We start from the raw sequence: 23,352 nt of genomic DNA, 5'->3' as shown, positions 1-23,352 counted from the left end.
TTGGTAAGTGACAAAACCAGGTTTTATTCTCTTAGCCATTATGCCATATTTGCTAAGTGGTTTACATTAATAGATACTATGTATGTTTAACAGACACCTAATGATTCTAAGTCATGAGTAGCAACAATTTCACTGCTGCTACTCATGATTTATAATCAGGAGGGACTCACCTCCCTGCTGATAATGTCTTTTCCCAGGTCAAAGCATCTATTAGCTCCTACCGTCACTTTATAAAGTAGAAATCCGTAATCTGTCATACAAAGCCCTCTTTCCTATCTAATTTCCTATTTCTTCTTTCCCCTTTCTGGTAATAGCCTTTTCCCTACCAGCCTTACAGGTAGTGCAAAGGAAGCTGACCTCACTTTGCCATGCTGCAGACCAGTTACATGACCAGGCTTGGCCAATCAGGTCACAGAATCCCCCAGCCATAGTGGCTGGTGTAAGGAGGGACACATGACCTGCCAGAGCCAATGAGGATCTATTCTGGGACTTCTCTCTGAACTCTTAGGAAAAGAAAACCTCTCCTAAAGATGGAGGGTCTGGGAGACTGAATGTGAGCCAAGAGTTCCCACAGCCACTGTTCGTTCCAACCTCCAAACAGTTTTCACTCTTTCGAACAATTCCAAATCTTAGTTTTTCCCTACATTCTTCCTTTCACCAATACTATCATGGCACTGAAGGGCTTACGTGGTTTCTCAGATTTATAGAATTTCACCTTCTGGCTTCCCTGGTCACAGTGACAGTCTGAGCCCTGCTTGCTTTCTGCTGATGGTGGAGAAGCCTTTAGCCCACCTGCCCTCCTTCCTCGGTTAGTTCTCAGACTGCAGTGCACTGCCTCGCTCTTCTCCCACACAGGTAACAAAAGAGAGAATCAGATCATGCCCCTAAATATTGCAGAGGCTGGTGGTGAGGCGGAGAGAGCCCAAAATTAGGGTTAGAAGACTTTGGTTCAAGTCTAAACTTTGTGATTTATGAACGGAGTGTTATTATGCATGATAGTTAATCTCCCTGAGGCTCAGTTTTCCCATCAGTAAAATGGGAAGTGCCAAAGGTTAAAAGAGATGTGGTCTTTTGAAGTATTCTCTAAACTACAGGGCACTATGCTTCCTGATTGTTGCCTCAACAAGATAGAGATGGGTTTTCCCTCACTCTGGGTGTTTTCTAACTTCTGGTCATTGTGAGATGCGTGGCTGAGTGCAGGTCTTTCAACACCCAATTGAGGCTGTCTTCTGTGTTTCTGGAGCATTCCCAGCCAGTGCCAACCACATATGGACCCTGGACCAGAGTTTGCAGAATGAGTGAGTACGTGAGAATGTGTCAGAAGACAGATGTAGACACTGTCTTGTTTTAGTTAACATTACTCTAAGGGGCCATTCTTGCTACAGTAATATTGCACAGAACCCAGAAATTCCAGCATGTGAACTGAGACCATGTTTGTGACTTAAAGTGACCTTAGAATTCTCTCTTACCTTAAGAGTGGACAGAAAAATCATGGGTCTTCAAGGTTTTTATTCAGAAAGAAGGGAGATTCTCTTATGAGAGAAAATTGAAAGGAAAATGAGGGACAAAAATCAAGTCGTATTTTGATGATACTAGGAATTGTGCTTGTTCAGTGTGTCATTTACACCTGCCATCACAGAAGTTAGGAGGGCACCTGGGAGTCTAAAAATTATATTCATAAGCCTCTGAGGCCATGGGAGCAGGAGGCGAGGGGGTCCCTTGGCTAAAATTGTGTCTGAAACCCCAAGAGTCTTCCTAGCCTCTCGGCCCCTGTCTCTAGGGACCCCGTCCTTCAGTCTCACTGCTTCTCCCATGGACTGCTCAAAGTCTGAATTGGTCCCCCCCAAGCCCCTCCCCCAGGCCCCAGTTGTGGGAAGGGGAGCCCCTGAGCAGTAGGCCAAGCCCTGTTCGGCCTGGACCCAGATTCCCATCCATGGGGTGGTCTTGGCAGTGGCCAGCCCAAGAGTGCTAATTACTGCCAAGGTACGAGGGAGCTGAGGTGGATCCCCCAGGCCCCCACCTCCATGTGGGCAGTGAATGGCCCTGGCCCCAGATAAGATGGTGTCAGCAGGTGCCTGCCCAAACCCTGCTGGGTTCCCAGGCCCCTGGAGCCCTCTCATAATAGAAGCCATTTGCCCCACAACCAGTGGGTGACCAGGTTTTTAATCTTGGAGGCCCCTTGCATCTCAGCTGGGAAGTGGATTTGTCATTCGGGGAGGGGAGGGCCCGTCTGGGAAGAGGGCTTCTCAGCAGAAGGGGGTCGTCCTGGAGCAACATGTCTCCATTCCAGATCAGTCCCCCCACGTCCCTCCAACCTTCTCCAAACCCAGAAGACAGCTCTGCACCTCCTCGGTGTCTCTGACACACCCAGCAAATGCCTGAGTTCAAAATCAGGGCGGCTTATTTTGTACTAACTCTGATACATGTCAGATTGGGCTGCTTCTTGGCTAAATCCTCACTCTGCCTTCCTTGAAACTCTAACCTTCTGCCTGTCAGCAACTGCCCTGTAAAGACCCTCTCCCAGGCCACTGAGAACCTGCCTCCCAGCTGTCAGGAAAGGTGAGAAGAACACCAGGCCCAAACCTGCCTACTCTCTGCCACAACTTGCTGTGTGATCTTGGGCAAGTCACTTCCCCTCTCTGGGCCTAAGTTTTTAAAAGCAGGGGCACGGGGACTTCCCTGGTGGTATAGTGGCTAAGAATCCACCTGCCAATGCAAGAGACACGGGTTCGATGCCTGGTCCAGGAAGATTCCACATGACATAGGCAACTAAAGCCTGAGTGCCACAGCTACTGGAGCCCATGTTCTAGAGCCTGTGCTCCATATCAAGAGAAGCCACTGCAACGAGAATCCCACGCACCACAACGAAGAGTAGCCCCCACTCGCTGCAACTAGAGAAAGCCCACGAGCAGTAGCACAAACCCAGCTCAGCAAGAAGTAAATAAATAAATAATTAAAAAAAAAATACGGGGACGGACTTGGAACTTCTTAAGTGTCCAGTATGTACCGTGTTCTCGACATGCATGATCCCACACAAGCCCTTGCTAGTGACCTTGTGACACAGCCTTCTTGTTCTCAGCTTATAGGGGAGTGGATGCTGCCTGGCAGAGATGAAGCAGTGGTCACGGGCCACACAGCTAGTTGGGCGGTGAGGGCCAGGATCTGAAGCCAGATCTTTCAGACTCCACTGCCTGAGCACTTTTTCGTCCTCAGTGACCTCCAGGTGATCCTGAGGACACCTTCCAGCTGAGATTTCAGCACCTCGGGTCCTTGCCACCTCTCCGTGGCCTTTGCAGTCTGACTACCTAGTTCCTTTTCACTAAGAAATTGCTCCTCCCATCTCCTCTTTCCCAAATTTGGGGGGATGTCCAAGCCACCCAGGGTTTCACCTCTAAGCCTCCGTTTCTTAATCTGTAAACTCAGCTTTCTAGGGAGGGTTGGTAACCTCAGATACCACCTCCTCAGTGAGGTCTTCCCTGACTACACTGTGTGAACCCAAGCCATCATTCTTGCAGGGGTCGGATTGTTTTATCTTTATTTGCTCCCCACCAGCTGTCTTCTCACTACAATGGAAGTTACACAAGGGCAGGCACTTGACCTGGTACTTTCACTGTTATATCCTGTGTGTTTGTGTGCTCAGTCGTGTCTGACTCTTGGCAACTCCATGAACTGTAGCCTGCCAGGCTCCTCTGTCCATGGGCTTTTACAGGCAAGAATACTGGAGCAGGTTGCCTTTTCCTATTCCAGGGGAATCTTCTTGTTCCAGGGATTGAACCCGAGTCTCTTGCATCTCCAGCATAGGCAGGTGGATTCTTTACCACTGCACCACCTGGGAAGACCAGTTATATCCTATATTAGCACCTAAACCATGCCTGGCACCTATAGAGCTCAGCATGTATGTTGAGTGGACAAATGAATGAATTTATAACAATACAGCTACCAGTTCTGGAAGGTTTACTATGAGCCAGATGCCATGTCAGTCTTCACAACAGCCCCATAAGGAAGGTCAATTATACCCATTTTACAGATCCGGAACCTAAGTCACTCAGAGGGTAAATAACTTGTCCCACATCTTATGGTCTGGCTTTGAACCTCTGCCTGTCTGACTCTGGTGCTCATCAGGTTGCTTTGTCAACTCAAAAGTGCCCTAAAGCTCAAATGACTTATATCAACAGAGCTTCCCCCAGCCTGCTAAGACCTGGGCCTCTGATATCCATGGAGCCCTGTGTGTACCTGGCCCTGTCCTAGGCCTCTTGCTCTTGCCAAAGGAACAAGCACTGAGACCCCACAGAAGTCCCGAGTACAGCGACCTGGATCTTTTCCCTCTCGTGGGCAACGGTCCAAAATTGAAAACAAACACTTTAAAATAAAAGCCATATTAAAAAACAACCCCAAATTTCTGCCTTAAAATATGGTGAGCCAGGGGGCAATTAGCAATTATGCTGTATTTTATTATGAGAAGATGAAATTCTAATTGGACTGATTTGAATTCCACACACCTCCACAGATTGTTTTGGGAATTAAGGTATCAGTTGTATCAGTAATTATGGTTTACCATTAAATTACCCCCCCACAGAAAACTGTTAAATTGTCTGTGACAGGGTTTAAATTTAGCCCAGACCCATGTCCAATGAAGACTGCGCGAGTCAATACAAGCCACCCGGAAACCACTGGGTGCCCTGTGCCAGGTGGTAATTAAGGGTTGAGGTTTCCAAAGTTTTACCTGAGACAGCAGGGACAAGCCCCGGGCTGCAGGACACTCACGTGGAGGGCTTGGCCGCCCCCCCTAGAGCAATGTTCTAGGAGCATGCCAAGCTCTGCAGGGCCAATACCTGAGCTGCAGTAGGCATTCTGGAAAGCAATGTAGTTTCAGCTGATGGGTAATATCGATACTTTGGTGAGGTATACCAGCACAGAAAGAGCCCAGGAGCAGTGGAGGACAGTGTATGGCATAGAGACATTGCAATCAGACACTCTGGGATTGAGTCCCTGCTCTACCTTTTAGGGAGGAAACTCAGGATAGCCACTTCATCTCTTTGAGCCTCTGTTTCTTCATCTGTCTAATGGGTATACTCCCCTGCCTCATGCTTGGGTTATTATGGAGATAAACTGAGAATAGCATGGTGACAACAACCATCTATGGTCCCCTTGTGATGTGCCAGCCATGTGCATTCATCTTTAATCTCTATGACAAACTTATGAGTTGGATAAAAGTGCTGTGTTGGGAGGATTGTTTGACTGAAAGTCATTGACCTGGGATCCAGTGAACTTAACCAAACTAGGGACTTGTTGGAGGGGCAAAAGGGAGCTCACAGAATGGAGAGGGAAGTTGAGAAGAGGCTCCAAGCAGTCAGATCCAGTGAGTGCCATGGGCCTCAGGACTTGGAACTGCTCATTATATCCTCCTGAGTGCCCTAGAGGAACCAAAAAACTCTAGTCACCTCCCCCATCCCCGGGCTCCCATTCAAGACCCCAGTTGAGCTGTAGAGGCCCCTTGACCCTACAGGGGCTGGGACAGCAAGAAGAAGTTTCCAAGGGCAGGCACCTGGGTTTCCCACTCCTCAAGACAATACAAAGAGCACGAGGGCACACTGGGGTGCTGGGGAATGGACACTGGGCACAATTCTTACCATCCCCATTTTATAGACACATAAACCAAGGCTCAGAGCTGTGAAGCCACTTGCTTAAGTTCACACGAACAGTGAGGAGAAGAGTGGAGACTTGGATCCATGGCTCTCCTAGGAAATGGCTTCCTCCCTTCAGTCCCCAGTCTGGACTTTTCCAGGGCAGGACTGGACATTAGCGTCCTTGTTCAGTACTGTGAAGTCTCACGCAGATGTCAGCCTGGGTAAGAAATCCTCGGAATGGAGGGGCTGCTACCCTCACGCAACTCATAAGACCAGCCTGTCAATGAAAGAAACTTCTCTCTGATATTTCCATGTTCAAACACACAGCTGTCAGGAAGCATCGGGAAGAAAGAGATTTAGAGGCTTTCAGATGATCAGGGCTTATTTTGAGGTGCAAAAGGGCTCTCCCCTCTCTCCCCTCCAGCCCTTGATATCTGCTGTTTCTTCCACCTGAACTGATGTTTCCCCATCAGAATTTTACAGTCCTACATGTTCTTGAAAGCTGGGCCCAAATTCTACTTTATTGAAGAAATTTTCCTGATTCCTCAACGAGGGCAGACCTGTCCTTCTTCTGGCCTTTACAGATTTGCTGTCATGGCTCTGGCCATGCTCTACACAGAAGTAACAACATTGGATGTGCATTAAATTGTACTGAGTCTGTTTTATATTCTGTTCTATAAATGAGGAAATTGGGGCACAGAGGTTAAGTCCACTTGCCTATGGTCATAATACTATTAAATGAGGTGGCTGGGTTAGCACAAAACCAGCATGATAGATGCCCTCTGCATCTGTCCCTCTGTCTGGAAGTGCCATGAAAGGACCCAACCAAAGAAGGAGGCTGTATTTTCTCCTTTCAAGAATCCCCCCTCCCCACAAAAGATTCTGTGGGCAGTTCCTCTCCCTTGAATACAGAACTAAGAAGTGGTAATAGGAAAGTGACTTTTTAATACCACGATGCAAAGGAATGAGTTCTGCTGGAGCCTCCTTGATGTGACCTGATAGAGCAAAGGGTAAGACAAGCCACACCCAATGAACTATGGATGGGGTGGGAAGATGGAGTAGACAGGGAATCCCACAAGTCCTTGCAGAAGATAATCACTGGCAGGACAGGACATGCATGCTACTTCTGGCAGCTTCGGTGGTGGATACATGGGCTCTGGTTCAAGTCCTGATTCTACCAATTTCCTAGCTGTGTGACCTTGAGCAAATCACTTAACTTCTCTGATCCTCAGTTTCTTCAAGCAATCGTGATGATTCAAGGAGATAATAAATATGAAGTGAAAAGTGAAAGTGTTAGTCGTTCAGTTGTGTCCGATTCTTTGTGACCCCATGAACTGTAGCCTACCAGGCTTCTTTGTCCGTGGAATTCTCCAGGCAAGAATACTGGAGCGGGTAGCCATTCCCTTCTTCAGGAGATCTTCCCAACCCAGAGATCAAACCTGGGTTTTCTGCACTGCAGGCAGATTCTTTACTGTCTAAACCACCAGGGAAGAACCAATAAATATGAAGGGTCCTGTATAAAGGTTGTCATTTCCTAAGTTTTTGAGAAAGAGTGGCTATTTTTACTGCCATACGATTTGAGGCTTCTTCATCTCTGACACAGCCCCCAGCCCACTTGTGTGCCCTTTATCCCTACCACACCAGGCAGCCATGATGACCTGAGCATGCTCTGACTTTGTCGTGCCTCCGTGCTTTAGCACATGCTGTTCCTTCTGCCTAGAATGCCTTTCCCTTTTTTCTCCCTGTCTTGAGTCCACCTACTGTATCTTAGACCCAGCTAGATGGTAGCTTCTCTGTGATGCTGTCGTAACAACTTGGCCAGCCTACTGCTCCCTTGGCCGTTAGCCCCTTTAGTTGAGCTCTGACCACAGGGAGGATTAAATGGGATGATGTCTGAGAAAGCCCGTGGACAGTGCCTGGCATGGAGTGGGTGCCCATAAATGACAAACAGATCTGGGATTGCTTTCCCACCAGCCTCCCTGCCTGGCTGGTGCCTGGCTTCCTCATGTCCATATTCTAGCACCAGAGTAACACTTGGCAGATTCTCAGTAACTTGAAGTGAAAGTTACTCAGTTGTGTCTGATTCTTTGTGACCCCAAGGACTATACAGTCCATGGAATTTTCCAGGCCAGAACACTGGAGTGGGTAGCCTTTCCCTTCTCCAAGGGATCTTCCCAACCCAGGGATCAAACCCAGGTCTCCCACATTGCAGGCGGATTCTTTACCAGCTGAGCCACAAGGGAAACCCTTAGTAACTTAGACATTTGTCATTTGGCGTGCTGTTCAGCATCCCACATTGGTGTGTGGAGTCTCCTGTGGAGTAGGCCTGGTAGGGTGAATTGGGGATCCCGCCCTAGAAGCTGGGGAGGCCACATCCCTCTGCTTCTGTCTGGGGTTGAACATGCGACCCAGGTTTAGCCAATCGAACCCCCTCCGACCTGCCATTTTGCCCAGAATTCACACTTGGTAGTGACTTCGATAGTGGTGACAGGAGTGGCCAGTGGGGGTGGTAACTGGGCAGTACCCTCCTAACCCCAGTTCCTGAGGTGTGATGCTGACTTGTTTCCTCTGGCCTCCCTTGCCCATTCTATCCTGGTATCCAGCCTTCCTGAGCCTCCCGTGCTCACTAATATTCCTCCAATCAACTCCTTGGCTGCTTCTTAGCCAGTATCAGTTTCTCTCAGTTGTAATCAAGACCCAAGTCAGGTTCAGAAGGCGATGGATATACAATTGAAATGGATCAATATGTATTTCTGCGCATGCTCCAGGAAGCAGGCCCTGGGCTGGGTGATGGATACACAGTTGAAATGGATCAATATGCATTTCTGCGCATGCTCCAGGAAGCAGGCCCTGGGCTGGGGAGCACCATGTTCAAGTGATGCGTAAGACACCGGCAGCACCCCCAGGGGTCCTGATGTCCCAGGGAGACAGATGATGCACGAGACCGTGAACAAGGCATGAAGTGAAGCTGGGTTTCACTGGGCCTTTCAGACATTTGGAGGAGGGACGTTGAGTCCTCACCGGGTGGTGCCATCACAGAGTAGAAAATGAGTTAGACTCTGAGAACTGGAGGCACTGGGACAATGTTCCAGATTAGGGACTTGAGCTGAAGGGACTGAAAACAGCTGAGTAAGATGGAGGGGGAGGGATGCCTGCTAGCAGGTGGTGCTTGTGGGGAAACAGCCCACAGCAGGAAAGGACTGACCTAAAAGTGAGCACCCAGGTTCCCTATTTACACCCATTTTCACCCAGCAGGGACTAAAGGTGAGCCCCATTACCAGTCTGTGGAGCCCGCCTGTCTGTGAGCTTCTGCTTTGCTGAGGATTGTCAGGGAAGGAGCCGTGCTGGGATTCCATGAGGTACCAGCAGCGTGATCTCCAGGTAGCTGGAGTAATAATGGCTTCCCTCTGTCCTCTCAGGCAGGGCAGCCCATGAGCAAGAACTTCACCTGAGGAGATGGGGATCAGAGGCACAGCTGGATCTTGGCATCTTGGGATGGACAAGTCTGATTCTGAGCGTGACACCCTCCGGGATAGTGTGGTGACTCTCCAGCGGTCCTTCAGGAAGCAGGCCCTGAAGACAGGAGCTGTGGACCTGCGGGGTCAGAGCAAAGCACAGTGTTACCTGGATCTGGGCTCTCCCTGGCAGGTAACAGTGTATCCCAGGAGTTTTCTGACTCCCTGTCCTGCCCTCTCCCTCCCCCGTCAGGTGTTCAGATCTGTGTCACTTCCAAGCCTCTGCCTCACTGTCACCGCAGGGTCCCTCCCTCCTGCCAGGGCCACTTTCTGTCCATGTCTCCATGGTGCAGCCACGGGAGGAAGACGTGGGAGCATAAACCATACTTTGTTGAGGACTTTAGGGTTTTAAGGACAGTAACGATGTGGCTGATCCGTCCAGAATTTGGTCTTGGTCTTGTCAGAAAAGTTGGGACCCACGTTCTCTGAGTGGATTGTCCCAAGAATACATGGGTTACTACAGAGGAGAAGAAATCAAGTCTGTCTTCCCTTTGTCCAGCTGGCCCCTACAAGTGCTTTCTTCTCACAGTGTTGCCAGGAATATAATAAAACAGTGCAAGGATGTCAGGTGGGATGACACCAAGAGTGACTATGGGAGAAATGACTTCAGTAAATCGGAGAGTTGGGGTGGAGACAACATGTTTTGTCTTCCTCTCTTTGTCTTTGTAAACACAGAAATTTCCACCATCACTGAACCCAGCAAGGACCTGGATGGTCTGTGAGATAGGAGGTTTCTCCTACAAACTCTGCTGCACCCCCCCTCCCACCCCAGACTGTCACAGAGGCATTATCTCTGCGGCACAGAAAACAAAGATGCCAAGAAGCCAAAGGTGCAAACAGCTCCCATCTCATGATAAAGCTGCCTCAGCAAATCCTGCTGATTCAGGGCCAAAACTGGGCCAGTTCCCAGGTGGCCCTGGCAGGAGGAACTCTGAGGATGGACACTGAGGGCTTGGGAGTGACAGCTCTGAACAGCTGACAGAGGGAACAGACGAAGCAGGAGAGAAGGTCCAAAATCCAGGAAATGTGCCCTTCCTGAAACTACCGACACTGACACTCGGGTGAGGCTCTCCTACCCCTCACTCCTCATCTGTACTTCTACCCCACCCCCACCTGCAGCTGCCCCTAGGGACCTGCTTCCTGACCCCCAAGGTCATGTCCTTTTTATGTGGCTAAGGAAGCACAGTGTACACCTTTGGTGAGCTCCTCCTTTTGAACTTATAAATCATCAGACACAACCCTTTTGGAAATCAATTTGGCAATAACATCAAGTGACATAAAAATGTTCATCGCCTTTGGCCCAATAATCTTCCTCCTGGGAATTAAGCCTAAGGAAATAATTCACCAGGAAGCAAGAACAATTCTGTATCTACAGAGACATTTACTGTGATGTTATTTATGATAGGGAAAATTGGCGCCAACATAGGGGGATGGTGCTATAAATGATGTCGCATCCATCCAATGAACTATTCCGCTACCAGTAAGGATGGTACATGGGAAAATTGTGTAACCACAAGAAGCACTGTTTAGAAATGAAAAGCAGGTGGGAAAAGGAGCATAGGATTGTATACATGCCATGATTATTCCAAAGCTGACAAGTGTATATGTAGGGGTGAAGATTCACCCCAAGCTAGAGACATCACAGTAGCTGTTGAGGGACTTCCCTGGTGGCTAAGACTCGATGCTCTCAATGCAGAGGGCCCTGATTTCATCCCTGGTCAGGGAACTAGATCTCAAAGGAGACAACTAAGAGTTCTCCAGCTGCAACTAAAGATCCGCATGCGCAACTAAGACCAGTGCAGCCAAATAAATAAATAAATAAATATTAAATAAATAAATATTTTATTTAGTTTTAGTAGCTTTTGTGTTGCATATAGGGGAGGGGACGGCAGGTGTAACGGTATTTCCGTTGCCCTCTTCCATGGATGTAGAGTCCTATTGAGAAGTCATTTTTGGAAAAATTGTAATTTGTCACTTCGGGTTTTGGCTTTCTTTCTTGCCTCATGGGAGATATTCGAAGAACCCCATCTCAGACCAAGTCTTGTTTTCCGGCCCTTCCTCCATCCCCCTTTCCTCCCCCAAAGGAAGATTTTGTAGCCGCCCCCCCACCCCAAGTCTCCGTTTGCAGTCTCCCACTTTGCTCTGAGCTGTCGGTGGCAGACAGAGCCTCGAGGCACTTTTTCATGATCATAATTCAAATTACCCGTTTAAGTCGGTCAAATGAAAAAATAGCCGCTCCGCCCGCACGCGGGCCCTGGCGGGGGCGCCGGGAGCGCCGGGGCGGCTGCAGCGCGCTCCCCGCGGCGGCCCGGCCCTGAGCTCATTTCCTGGGGCGCGCGCGCCGGGCTATTTCAGCCTGGCGCTGTGCAAACAGGACAATTTACTGCGGCCAAAAGGCGCCCAAATTACAATCGTATCACAGACAAATATCCGCCACGCCAGGCCTCCAGAAGCCGGGAGGGGCCTCTCTCCCAGCGCGGGGGCCGGGGAGGTGGGGGGTGGCGCGGGGTCAAGCGGGTCCGCGGGGCTCAGCCGGGCCGGGACCGCGGTCCCCACTGCGCCCTGGTAGCATTCGCCAGCAAGTGTGCCCCCTCTCTGGCAGCAGGAAAGGAGACCCGGAGAGATCGTTCCTAGCTGGGCTCCAGTACAGAAAACCTTGTCTCTTGGATGGGTGGGTGGGAGTGGGTGGTGTTCTCCCTGATTTAGGGCAGCTTTTTCTTTGGCTGCTTCTCTGCCCTTAGGATGAAAGCATCCTTCCATACAGCCACACGAAGGTTCAAAATCGTATCTCCAGGACTTCCTTGGTAATGCAGTGGTTACAGCTCTGCGCTTCCACTGCAGCAGGCACATGTTCAATCCCTGAATGGGGAAGTAAGATCGCGGATGCCACACAGCACAGCCCCCTCAAACAAAACGAAACTCCAGAATCGTTATCTCCTTGCTCAGTACTTCTCTATCACTCTTGGAGAAAAGTTCCTAATCTCTATCGTGATGGTCAAAGTGGATCCCTGTCCCCTGCCCAGTTCACCTGTGCAGTTAGCAACCTCCATCCCCTCCCCTGCCACCGCCCCCCCAGCAGGCTTTTCCACAATCCCATGCCTTATCATTTCCCTTTCCACTCTGCCAAATGTTTCCTGTTTTCTCTGCCAGGTGAACTCTTGCACATTCTTCAAGATCCAGCTCATAGGTCACCTCCTCCAGGAAGTTTTCCTTGTCCTCCAGGCAGAGTCAGCCCCTTTCCCTTGCTAGCTGTGTAGAAGTATATGCTACTTCTCCCAGCCTGTAATTATCTGCTTGCTGGCCTGGGCTCCACTGTCCTGTTGTTCACAAATATTCCCTCCTCCTCTCTGGAGAAGAAAACTACTTCTCTGACTCACTGGCCTCACTCAGGCTTGACCATGTGACTTGCCCTGAGCTGTGAAGTGGGACTCATGAGTCAGTGAGGAACAGAAGCTTCCAAGGCTAAGTATGGTTCACCATGCTCTCTTTTCCCTCTGCTGCAAAGGATGGCAATGCCCCATCCAGAAACCGCGCTGCCATCCTGGCACTGGAGTAAAGGAAAGTGGAACTGACTCATAACATACATGAAGCATGAGAGAGAAATGAACTTGACTGTGATGCACGAGGCCTCTGGGACCGTGGAATCATGTGTTACTGCAGCATAAACCAGCTGATCTTGGCTTCTCCGACCTTTGCCTCTCTGCCCCGGCTTTACCAGCACAAAATCAGGAATCTCATCTTACTCGTATTACAGGGCGGACCTTCAGCCCATGTTCTTTGAGTGCCTGATAATATTAATAGGTAAGGTTTGCTGAGCACTGATCATGTGCTCGGCACTGTGCTGTCCTCTTGCCAAATGTCACCCCATTTCATCCTTTCAATAGCACTAGGTAACTACTCTTACATAGAATTTGCAAAAGAGAAGAGGAGTGGGACTTCCCTGGAGGTCTAGTGGTTAAGAGTCAGTACTTTCTGATGTGGATGAACCTAGAGTCTGTCACACAGAGTGAAGTAAGTCAGAAAGAGAAAAACAAATATCGCATATAAATGCATATACGTGGAATCTAGAAAAATGATACTGACAAAACCTATATGCAGGGCAGAAATAGAGACACAGACATAGAGAACAGACTTGTGGACAGAGAGTGGGAAGAGGAGGGTGGGACGAATAGAGGGAGTAGCACTGACATATATACACTACCATGTGTAAAATAGCTAGCTAGTGGGAAGCTGCTGTATATAGCACAGGGAGCTCAGCTTGGTGCTCTGTGATGACCTACAGGGGTGAGATGGGGGTAGGGGTGGGAGCGGGAGGGAGGCTCAAGAGGAAGGAGATATATGTTTACATATAGTTGATTTATGTTGTTGTGCAGCAGAAACTAACACAACAGTGTAAAGAAAGCAATTATATTGAAATTTAAAAAAAGAAAAATGCTGCCAAAAAAGGACTTCCAATGCAGGGGGCACCCATCCAATCCTTGTTCAGGGAACTAAGAGCCCTCATGCCATGGGGCACAGTGGGATCTAAGAGTCTAAGGTGCACGATTTAATCCACTGTAGGGTTCCAGTTTGCAGCCCCAATGGGAACCAATACCCAGGACACATTCCGTTCTCTCTCCTCCCCATGGGTACCACACCATACAATCCTTTGCTGAGATGTGACAGAGGAAACACAATCATTGATGCAACCCCCCTGCTAGCTGCTGCAAAGTCCTGGCAGAAAGACAAGATTGGCCTCAGAACAAGAGGAGAATAATGTGGGGCAGCTGGGCGGCAGCTGCCCCCTGAGATGGATGGGCATAACTTTAATTTATGGATGCATCTTGTTTGGAGAGTCCCCCCCCTGCCCTCTTGGCTGCCCCTACCCTCTACCCCTCCTCTTTGGCTAATAATGAATGACAAGCAGTGGACATTATTAATTAAACTGCCCCAGTATCCAGTGTAAAACCCAAGGCCACATGCAGAGAAGGCATTCAAAGTATTTTTGCTGCCCCCGCTCAGGGCACAGGCCACAGACTCGTTCCTGCCCTGGCTAGAGCAGGCCCTGGAGGCCGCAGCCTCTCACAACAGGACTTCCTAGGAACTCTCTGGGCTCTGCTTGGTCAAATAGAAATCAGCAAGACAGGCCACACAGTAATTAAACTCTTGGCATTCTTTTGACAAAAATGATTTCTCTTGGGATATTCCCACAGGCCACTGAAGGACTGTCTGGGGCCTGCAAGCTCCCAGCTGATTACCAAGGGATTTTTGAAGTTGGCCTTGACTGGGGATCAAAAGGGGATGGGGAGTTCAGGCTGTGAATATGAGGGTGGGAAATGCTTATAATTAAATTTATCATCTGGTCATTCAGCTCAAAGCACCAGCTCCTGCTTTGTCAGGACCAAGATAAAAAAGAGGCCTTCAAGGCCCATTCATTTATATTCCTATTGTTTGTTCACTGATGTTTCTTTAGCATCTAAGAGCCTGGCATATAGTAGGTGTTCAATAAATACTTGTTGACTGATCAGCCAGTGATGTGTTGATGCCAATTCTTCACAAAAGCAGCAATCAGGAGCATTTCATAATGAAGGTCCTAGAGCCAGCGGCTTCTGTGTTTGAAGCTACAAGATTATAAATGTGTTGAAGATGAGGCCTGTGTCTTATTCAACTGGCTGTCCCCAGAACGAGGCATGATGCCCAGCCCAGGACTTGCATGCAGTGGCTTCTTTCTTTTTTCAAATTTTATTGAAGTATAGCTGATTTACAACATTGTGTTTAATTTCTGCCATACAGCAACATAATTCAGTTATACATATTCTTTTTCATATTCTTTTCCATCATGGTTTATCACAGGATATTAAAGATAGTTCCCTGTGCTATATAGTGGGACCTTGTTGTTTATCCATTCTACATATAATAGTTTGTATCTGCTAATCCCAAACTTCCAGTCCTTCCCTCCTGCATACCCCCTCCCCCTTGGCAGCCACAAGTCTGTTCTCTATATCTGTAAGTCTGTTTTTGTTTTGTAAATATGTTTGTGTCCACATTTAAAGTTCACATATAAGTGCTATCACATAGTCTTTGTCTTTCTTGTTTTTTGAGGAACCTCCATATCATTTTCATAGTGGCACACAGTGGTTTCTTAACAGGATCTATTGGCTGAAGGGCTCACATTCCAGATCTGGTCTGGCAAAAGTCCATTAGACATGCCCTGTGTTTCTCTAAGTAGTTCCTTGAGCTGTAGCAGCAGTAGCAGCTACAAAGTCAAGAAGTCTGGGAGGTCAGATCCATAGTGAATGTGCTAGTTGGAAAGGCCCGAGACCTCAACCAGCTCCTGATTGAAGAGAAAGAAGAAATGAACTAGTTATAATTGGGGGCAGGGGGAGGATGCTTCTAAAAACACAACTTTATTTTCCTATATCTCTCTTTGAGAGCCCATCCCACCCGGTAGCAGCAAATTTAAGTTACTTGTAATCAATTTCAGCTGAACTCAGAAATTTAAGATTTAAGTTTACCTGTTCAGGATTTTCTCATCTGTCTCCCCAGAGCAGCTCCTTAGTTCCAAGGGCTTCTGTGGCTTGGGACAGGGAGCTGGAGGACAGAAGGTGCTGAGCCACGGCCTTTGGTATGTGTCTTCATCAGCTCCAGGGGCATGGTCACTCCACCTCATTGGTGTCTGCTAAATCCACATCCTTTTTTCAGTGACCATCAGTCCATGAACTCTGCCTCCTCCTCATCCTGCCCACAAGACTCTCCAGGACCACTGCCTTGCCCAGCATCTCCCATGGCCTCCTTGGGACCTTGGGAAAGCCAGGTGACCCCTTATTACCCCCAAGGCCCAGGGAGGCTCCCATTGCCTCTGGATGCCATGATAAAGAAGGGTTCCCAACAGATAGTGGATGCACAGTCCCCTCTGCTCTGGTAGTTTCCAAACTGGTTGGTGCCCACACTCCATTTTGACCTTTGTCTCTGTTGTGAGCTGTGGCTGCACATAAAAGGGAGGGTCACCAGCAACACAAAAGGGAAGAAATTTGATACTGTAGGCTTTTATACCCTGAATGTCACATGGGGAAATGGAAGATTTAAAAAAGTAGAAAAGACTCACACTGATTCCGTGTAATGTGAGTGAGTAGCGGTATCAGGCCAAGATCCTGGGACTTGGTAAACCACTTCTGAACCCTCCTCCTAAACCAAGCCCCATCCCAGGTTCTATCACAAGCTACTGCAACTGATGGGATATGCACAACAGTCTTAAAAACATGGCCACAAATTCTTTGACATTCTTCCTCTTGAGATGTAGGGTCTATGTCTCCTTTCCTTGAATATTGGCAAGCTTGTGATTGCTTCAGCCAAGAGTACAGAGAAGCGATGCTATGTAATTTCCAAGTCTAGGTCATCACAAGCCATCAGCTTCTGGCTTGTTAACTGGGGAAGGGAATCCTTGTGTTTGTAGTCCTGAGACTTCGTGTAAGTTCAGTTATCCCAAGGCCACCATGTTGTGAGGAAGCCCAAACCATATAAAGAGGCCATATGCATCCTAGCCCAGGCACCAGACGTGTGAGAGAAGCCCCCAGATGACTTCAGACCTCAGACTTTCGAGCCACCTCCAGCCATTTGAGTCTTCCCAACTAAGGCCACTGGCATTGTAGAGCCAAGACAAGCCACCCCATTGGGCTGGAATCCAGTTCCTAACCCTCTGAATCTGTGAGCCTAATAAAATGGGTACTGTTTTATGCCACCAAGTTTGGGAGCTTTTGTATGTAGCCATTAGATAACTAGAACAGCGTAGGATCCCCTAGTCTCTGAAATCTATGCCTCTGCCACCCATTAAGCCAGCCTGCCACAAGACCACTAAGAAGGCCAGTGAGTGTGTGGTGGTGACCCTTGTTCTAGGGAACTTGAGTGAATGAAGTTGTTACTGTGTATGGCTGGTAACAAAGGAATGTATATTCTAGATGGAATATATATTTGGAGAAGAGACCCTAGAAGTATCTTAGGGAAGTAAAGGAAAGGAATAATGACTCACTGACAACAAACTCCATTCCTAGTCCTGGCCATCCTCATATCATTTATTCAACAAAGGACAACTGCTAAGTGCTAGGCCCCACTGGGCTCTACGACATGAACATAGACTTGGAGCCTCACAGTTCTCACAGTCCAGCAAGAGACAAACATTAAACAATTATTTAATGCATGCACTTTGGGTGAAAAGTGTGGGGTGTCCTGAGAGTTGGGCAGAGATTTGTTTCATCCTCATAAAATCCTTCTGAAGTGGCCACTATCAGCTCTTTTTTGCAAAGGGAGGCTGAGACTCAGAGAGGTTAAGTGACCTTCCCAAGGCTAATCAGCAAAGGCGATATCAGCCTGAAGAGAAGCCTGAGTAAATCCCTCAAGTGCAGCCAGAAAAGCACAGGCACAAATTACCAAGGCAGCTGGCTAAGTGGGAGAGATCTGGGCCAGTGCCCTCAGACTGGCAACCCCTAAAGGAACAGTAATAACCCTGGGAAGGCAGGGGTGCCTCTGAAGCCAGCAGAGTCACTCCCATCTTCCCAACAGAAGGTGGTCTTCTACCATGAAGGATGGACAGGGCTCCTAAATCACCTTCAAGTTCCTGGGCAGCCACACTCATCATCTGTTAAATGGGGCAGGAAAGGCCAGCTGAGGTATCACCATCCAGAGGCAACAACTGGGACCGCTAACCCCTGCCTTATTATCAAGAGACCAGGGACCAAGGGAGAAGCATTGGAAGATGACACAGAACACCCAGAGTCTCCTGGAGATACCATATGTGCTCAGTCATGTCCTATTCTTTGAAACCCCATGGATCGTAGCCTGCCAGGCTCCTGTTCATTGGGTTCTCCAGGTGAGAAAACTGGAGTGGGTTGCCATTTCCTCCTCCAGGGGATCTTCTAGATCCAGGGATCAAACCCACATCTCTTGCATCTCCTGCATTTGCAGGTGGATTCTTTACCACTGTACCACCTGGGAAGCCTGGAGATGCTATAAAGGAGTGAGTTCCATTCCTTGGGGTATGGAAGAAGCATCTGGAGAACACATCAAATGCTTGGCTCCCTATCCCTGCCCTTGCCCCTACTGAGAGATTTGAATTCATTAGGCCTGGAGGGAAGCCCAGGCATCTAGATTCAAGTTCCTCCTGGTGTTCTGATGCACAACACACATACCCCAGCCTTTGGGGACCACTACCTTAGAGAATACTCTCCTGTGCCCTCGGCAGACAGAAGAGAAAACTGAAGCCAGAGAAGGGATCATCAGCACAGGCTTAAGGCTTCCCTCCCCTGGAGAGGGCAGATGGGAGGGTCTTGTATGGACATTTAGCCTCTGCGTCTGCCCCTGCCCCAACTCCAGCTTTGTCAGATTTCAGGGGGAATCCTATCTTCCTCCTTTCATTGAAAGGGGAGCTTAAACTCATGGGCAGGGGGCTCGGATTGGCTGGGTATGAGTCCCAACTCTGCTACTTACCAGCAGTGGGCCCCAGTAGCTTTGAAAAATAATCAGCAGACTATTTTTGAAATATATTCTGAGATGAATTTTTAATAAAGCCCTTAGAATACTCAAAGAACAGGGAGAACTAGGACACTCAAAGATGCATGCAGGTGATTAAGCAAATAAATCATTAGACAAATTGGTCTCAGGATAATGCTCCCCCTCTATCCATGATATTGGGCAAATTACTGATCCATTCCAAACTTCAGTTTCCCCACCTGTAAAATGAGGTTAAGAAAACCTATTTCACAGTTTTGTTGTAAAAACATTGCAAGGAGATAAATGCCAGGTAGATAGTAAACATTCAATAAATTCGACTTCCCTCCCTTCCTGAGCCTTCGGACCACACAGAGGCTGCCCCTGCCCTTGACTTTGGCTTTAAGGAGCCTGTGGTCACAGAGAGGATTTCACACTGGAAGTACATGCATTCCAAATTGACACCTAACTGTATATTTTCTGGTGTAAACTATACGTCGACTCTAACTTTAGCCTGGGGGAGCGTTATTATTTGTTTCCCTTTCATGAAAGCTGTAATAGAGGGAGAGAAAACCCTGCCTCATACATTCCAGTTTCTAAAATACACAGTTTCCTGGGATATTATTTAAGTCTATTTTAGCTCTGGAGTCTCACCATCTCAGTGGGGTGCTTATTTAAGTTTTGGGTGGGCTCTGGAAAGGCCTGGAATGTCTCAAAGGTGGGGAAGAGATTCTTCCCATTCACTGACTGGAAGAATCTGGGGTCTCTGCAGGTTCTAGAAGATTCTGGAAGCTTCCCTAACATCAGCTGAGGGATCCCAGCAGAGGGGCCGAACTGACACCTATTCCTACTTCTTGTGACCTGAACCTATGACATGACCCGGGCTTCTTCCTGGTTTTCCCAACTTCTGCTTTGGCTGGAGGCTCCAGCTTCCTCCCTTTCTGATGATGGACATAGGGCCCGGCTGGGCCTCCAGAAGGATAAACAACTTCTGCCAAATGGTCAGTGTCTACCTCCCTCTACCTATTTCCTGCCCTCCAGTGCTGTTCTTGGATCAAGATCATCCCTGGCACTCAATGGCAGGTCCTTAAGAAGGTCCCGCCTTGCTAAACATCCTCCCTAGAGGACTTTTCTTCCTGACCCTGTGGCCAGTGCTGTCCTTAGCAGTGGAGGGTGGAATGGGGCAGCATGCTGGGGTTCTTGCCACTTGTTCTGATTACAAGTTGTAAACTCCTATTCTGGAATGCCACACTAGGGTTCTCCAACTTCAGCGTGCAGAAGAATCAAGTGTGCTTTTATGTATTTATTTGGCTGTGCCACCAGGTAATGGTGGGACCTTAGTTCCCCAACCAGGGACTGAACACAGGCCAGGACAGTGAAAGTGCTGCGTCCTAACCACTAAACCGCCAGGGGAAGTGTACTCTTAAAAGCACCCCCAAGGGATTCTGAGGCAAGTAGACATTTGGAGAAACAGTAGTTGATAAAGTTGCTAGAAAGATGTTCCAAGTTTCTGGGTGTCTTTGAACTGTTCAAAGTGAAAAACAAGTAGGCACCCTTTATGAAGGCAGATTGGAGGATAGGAGAGCCGTTCCCAAGGAGGGTGGGCCTCTGAGCTCATTAACAGCAGCAGCCAGGGACTTGCCTGAAGAGCCAGTGGTTAGGATTCCAAACGTCCACTGCAGGGGCTGCAGGTTCGATCCCTTGTTGGGGAACTAAGATCCCACATGCTGCATGGTCTGGGGGGGCCTCCCCCACCAAAAAGAAAACAAAAGAGCAGCTAACTCAGAACAGCACTGAGCGCCGGGCACTGTTCTATGTGCTTGTGAACCACAGCCCCGTGACGAAGGTGCTCCTCTTGTCCTCACTGTATGTGAGAGGAAACAGGCACAGAGAGGTTGAGAGCTGTACACAAGGGCCCGCAGCTACCCGGGGGCCCACGGACACCAGCAGTCGGCTTCAGAATCCTTGCTCTTCCCCACACTCCAGAACCAACTCAGGAGTCCGTGCCTCTACTTCAGAAAGGACCCCGCAGGAGGGTGAGAGGACGAGGGCAAGCAGAGCCCGGGTAGGTGACGAGGAGGACTGTGGGGCTGGACGTCGATTGGGAACATTTCAAGATCAAGAGATGTAGTTGGCAGAGTAGTTCCCCTCCCTCAGAGGTCCACATCCTAATGCCTGGAACCTGTGAATATGTTACCTTCCATAGCAAAAGGGACTTAGAGATGTGAGGAAGGATCTAGGGAAGTGGAGAGCATCCTGGGTTATCCAGGGAGCCCAAAGTGACCACAAAGGTCCTTCAATGTGTGAAAGAGGGAAGCAGAAGGGTGAGAGTCAAGGGATGCGGTGTGAGAAATCTCAGACAGCCATTGCCAGCTTTGAAGAGGGAAGGGGCCATGAGTCAAGGAATGCAGGCCATGTCTAGAAGATGCAAGGGGCAAGAAAAGTGTTCACCTGCAGATAGGAATACAACCTTGCTAGCATCTTTTTAAAATTTTATTTATTTATTTTTTAATTAATTGATTCAATTGATGTATTTATTTTTGGCTGTGCACGGGCTTTCTCTAGTTGTGGTGCGCAGGCTTCTCGTTGCGGCAGTTTCTGTTGTTGCGGAGCACAGGCTCAGTAGCTGTGGCACACAGGCTTAGTTGCTCTGAAGCATGTGAAATCATCCCAGACCAGGAATGGAACCCGTGTCCCTGCATTGGCAGGCAGATTCTTAACCATTGGACCACCAGGGAAGTTCCCCTGCTGGCATCCTGATCCATTGTGGACTTCTGACCTCCAGAACTGTAAGGTTATAGATTTGTGTTATTTTACGCCACTAACTTTGTTACAACAGCCTTGGGAAACTAATAACAGGAAGAAAAGGAGCTGTTAAGAGAGATTTAGCACTTTGCTTTGAACAGTGGCTGAAAATAGACGAGAAAACAGGAAGATGATACCCTAGAGTGGAAAGAGGGAGAGACAGTCTCCCCCAGGACTGGAAAAGAGTGGGCCTTCCAAACAGCTCTCAGGAGTTTGTGTTATAATGCCTTTCAAGAGAGAGTAGAAGTAAATCAAATTTCTGTGCTGTGTCTTCATATAGAATATTTCTTGGGGAAGATTTATAATGAGTCATTTGTATGTTTTATGAATACTTGCTTCTCCTGGTCTTCCAAATATCTGTTGGAAACCTGGGGTTCAAATCTCATTTAAAAGCTGACATCATTTACCTGGCACATTCTTTAAAATGTACACAAAATATCTAGGGAGACTTCATCATGACAGTTAATGGCAATCAATTGCTAATATGCAATGAGTGTTTGCTCTTTGCCAGATGCTGTTCCAGGCACTTTACATACATTGTTTCATTTTGGTTTTTAAAATGAAGGTTTATGAGAAGATGAATAACAGGATGAGTAGCTGGGATTCTGGAAGAATAATCCAGCAGCCATGGAGACTGACTACAGTCCCTGACTCCAAGGGCCCCTGGGCCATTCGGTTTCAACCATGACCTGTAATCCTGGACACCAAAGATGAGAAAGAGCAGCCAGAGAGCATCCCTCATATATTGGTAGGATTGAAGCCATCTCAAAGTAGGCAGCCAGGGAGCTGCAGAAAATACTCACTTCCGGGAACAAAAGGTCAGTTGGTTCTTTCTGGTTCACCCTCTGCAGACAATCAAGCATCTGGAGCCCCTTTTCTAAAGCTTCCTGTGCTCTCCGGCTTTTCTTCCCAGCAATAAACACTGGGAAATTGTATTTCGACATTTCTTGAACACCCCCGGTGCTGCGTGCTTTTTCTCTATGGATCTGATTTAGCCTTCACTGAAGCCCTACCTGGGGTAATGACTTAATCCCTGAGCTGCCTGACTGGAGCCATGAAGTTCAGATGGATTTTGCAAGACAAAAACCTAAATCTATTTTGTGGTTGCCGATACACATTCTGACTTCACCACATCCGCGGTTATTCCAACCACAAACACAAAAGGTGCTATAAATTCTTTTCCATGCGGTATTTGATTGTCTCTGGTATTATTCACTTCTTGATAAGTCACCCAGTCAAAACAGCCAGTTCAGGTCGGTCACTAATCCCAAGAGCCCCATTGTGGTGTCCTTGACGGTGCTCCGTCTTAATTGTTAGCAGCAGGTTTTTTGTGTGTTTTTTCTCTCATGAGCTCTGTTTTCTCATTGACTTTGATGAGGGAAAAAAGTTGAGAGAGATATTATTGAGCACTCAAAGAAGCAGCAGTCTTTTTTTTAATTTAATACTTTTATCAAATAATAGTCTTTAGAGAAAAGAACACAAAGTACCTATAATTTCATAATGTTTTGGTGTGTTTTCTTTGAGTCTTTTTTTCTCTGCACACACAGATGCTGAAACTTAACTGGGATTATCTGTTATATGGCTTCATCCTTGGTTCCAGAAAGTAGTTTGAACTATTACTACTCTTGTTTTTTTTTTGGCTGTGCCAAGTGGCATGGGAGATGGTTCCCTGACCAGGGATTAAACATGAGCCTCCACAGTGAAAGCAACGAATCCTAACCACTAGGCCACCAGGGCATTCCCTACGTGGCTGTAAATTTTGTAGACATTCTTTTTTTTCTTTTGCATAACTGAAATTTAATAGAACATTGACACAAGGGCATAATTTAACTAAAAAGCAAAGCTTAGGAAGTTTTACAGACATTTCCATAGAAATACAAATCTCTATTGGGGAGCTGTGAAACTGCTTTCCACTAGGACTGCGTTCACCCTTTTACATTCCAACC

At 48.0% G+C, this 23,352-nt stretch overlaps 2 long non-coding RNA genes across 2 annotated transcripts; one reads left to right on the top strand and one right to left on the bottom strand.

Moving 5' to 3' along the window:
- Positions 1–5,151: 5,151 nt before the first annotated feature.
- LOC145541283 (uncharacterized) lies at positions 5,152–19,350 on the bottom strand. The gene is made up of 4 exons (XR_014078917.1): positions 19,256–19,350; positions 15,637–15,800; positions 8,906–9,221; positions 5,152–5,414 (listed from the first exon to the last, which is right to left on the bottom strand). It is a non-coding gene; the product is annotated as an uncharacterized LOC145541283 (long non-coding RNA).
- Positions 19,351–19,400: 50 nt separating this feature from the next.
- Positions 19,401–22,595, top strand: LOC145541282 (uncharacterized). Its single transcript, XR_014078916.1, has 2 exons — positions 19,401–19,602; positions 21,972–22,595. It is a non-coding gene; the product is annotated as an uncharacterized LOC145541282 (long non-coding RNA).
- The last annotated feature ends 757 nt before the right edge of the window (positions 22,596–23,352 follow it).

Source organism: Giraffa tippelskirchi, chromosome 3, assembly GCF_054371585.1.
Source record: "Giraffa tippelskirchi isolate mGirTip1 chromosome 3, T2T-mGirTip1v1.2.pri, whole genome shotgun sequence".
Classification (NCBI taxonomy): Eukaryota; Metazoa; Chordata; class Mammalia; order Artiodactyla; family Giraffidae; genus Giraffa; species Giraffa tippelskirchi.
This window is presented reverse-complemented; position numbering and strand designations above follow the sequence as displayed.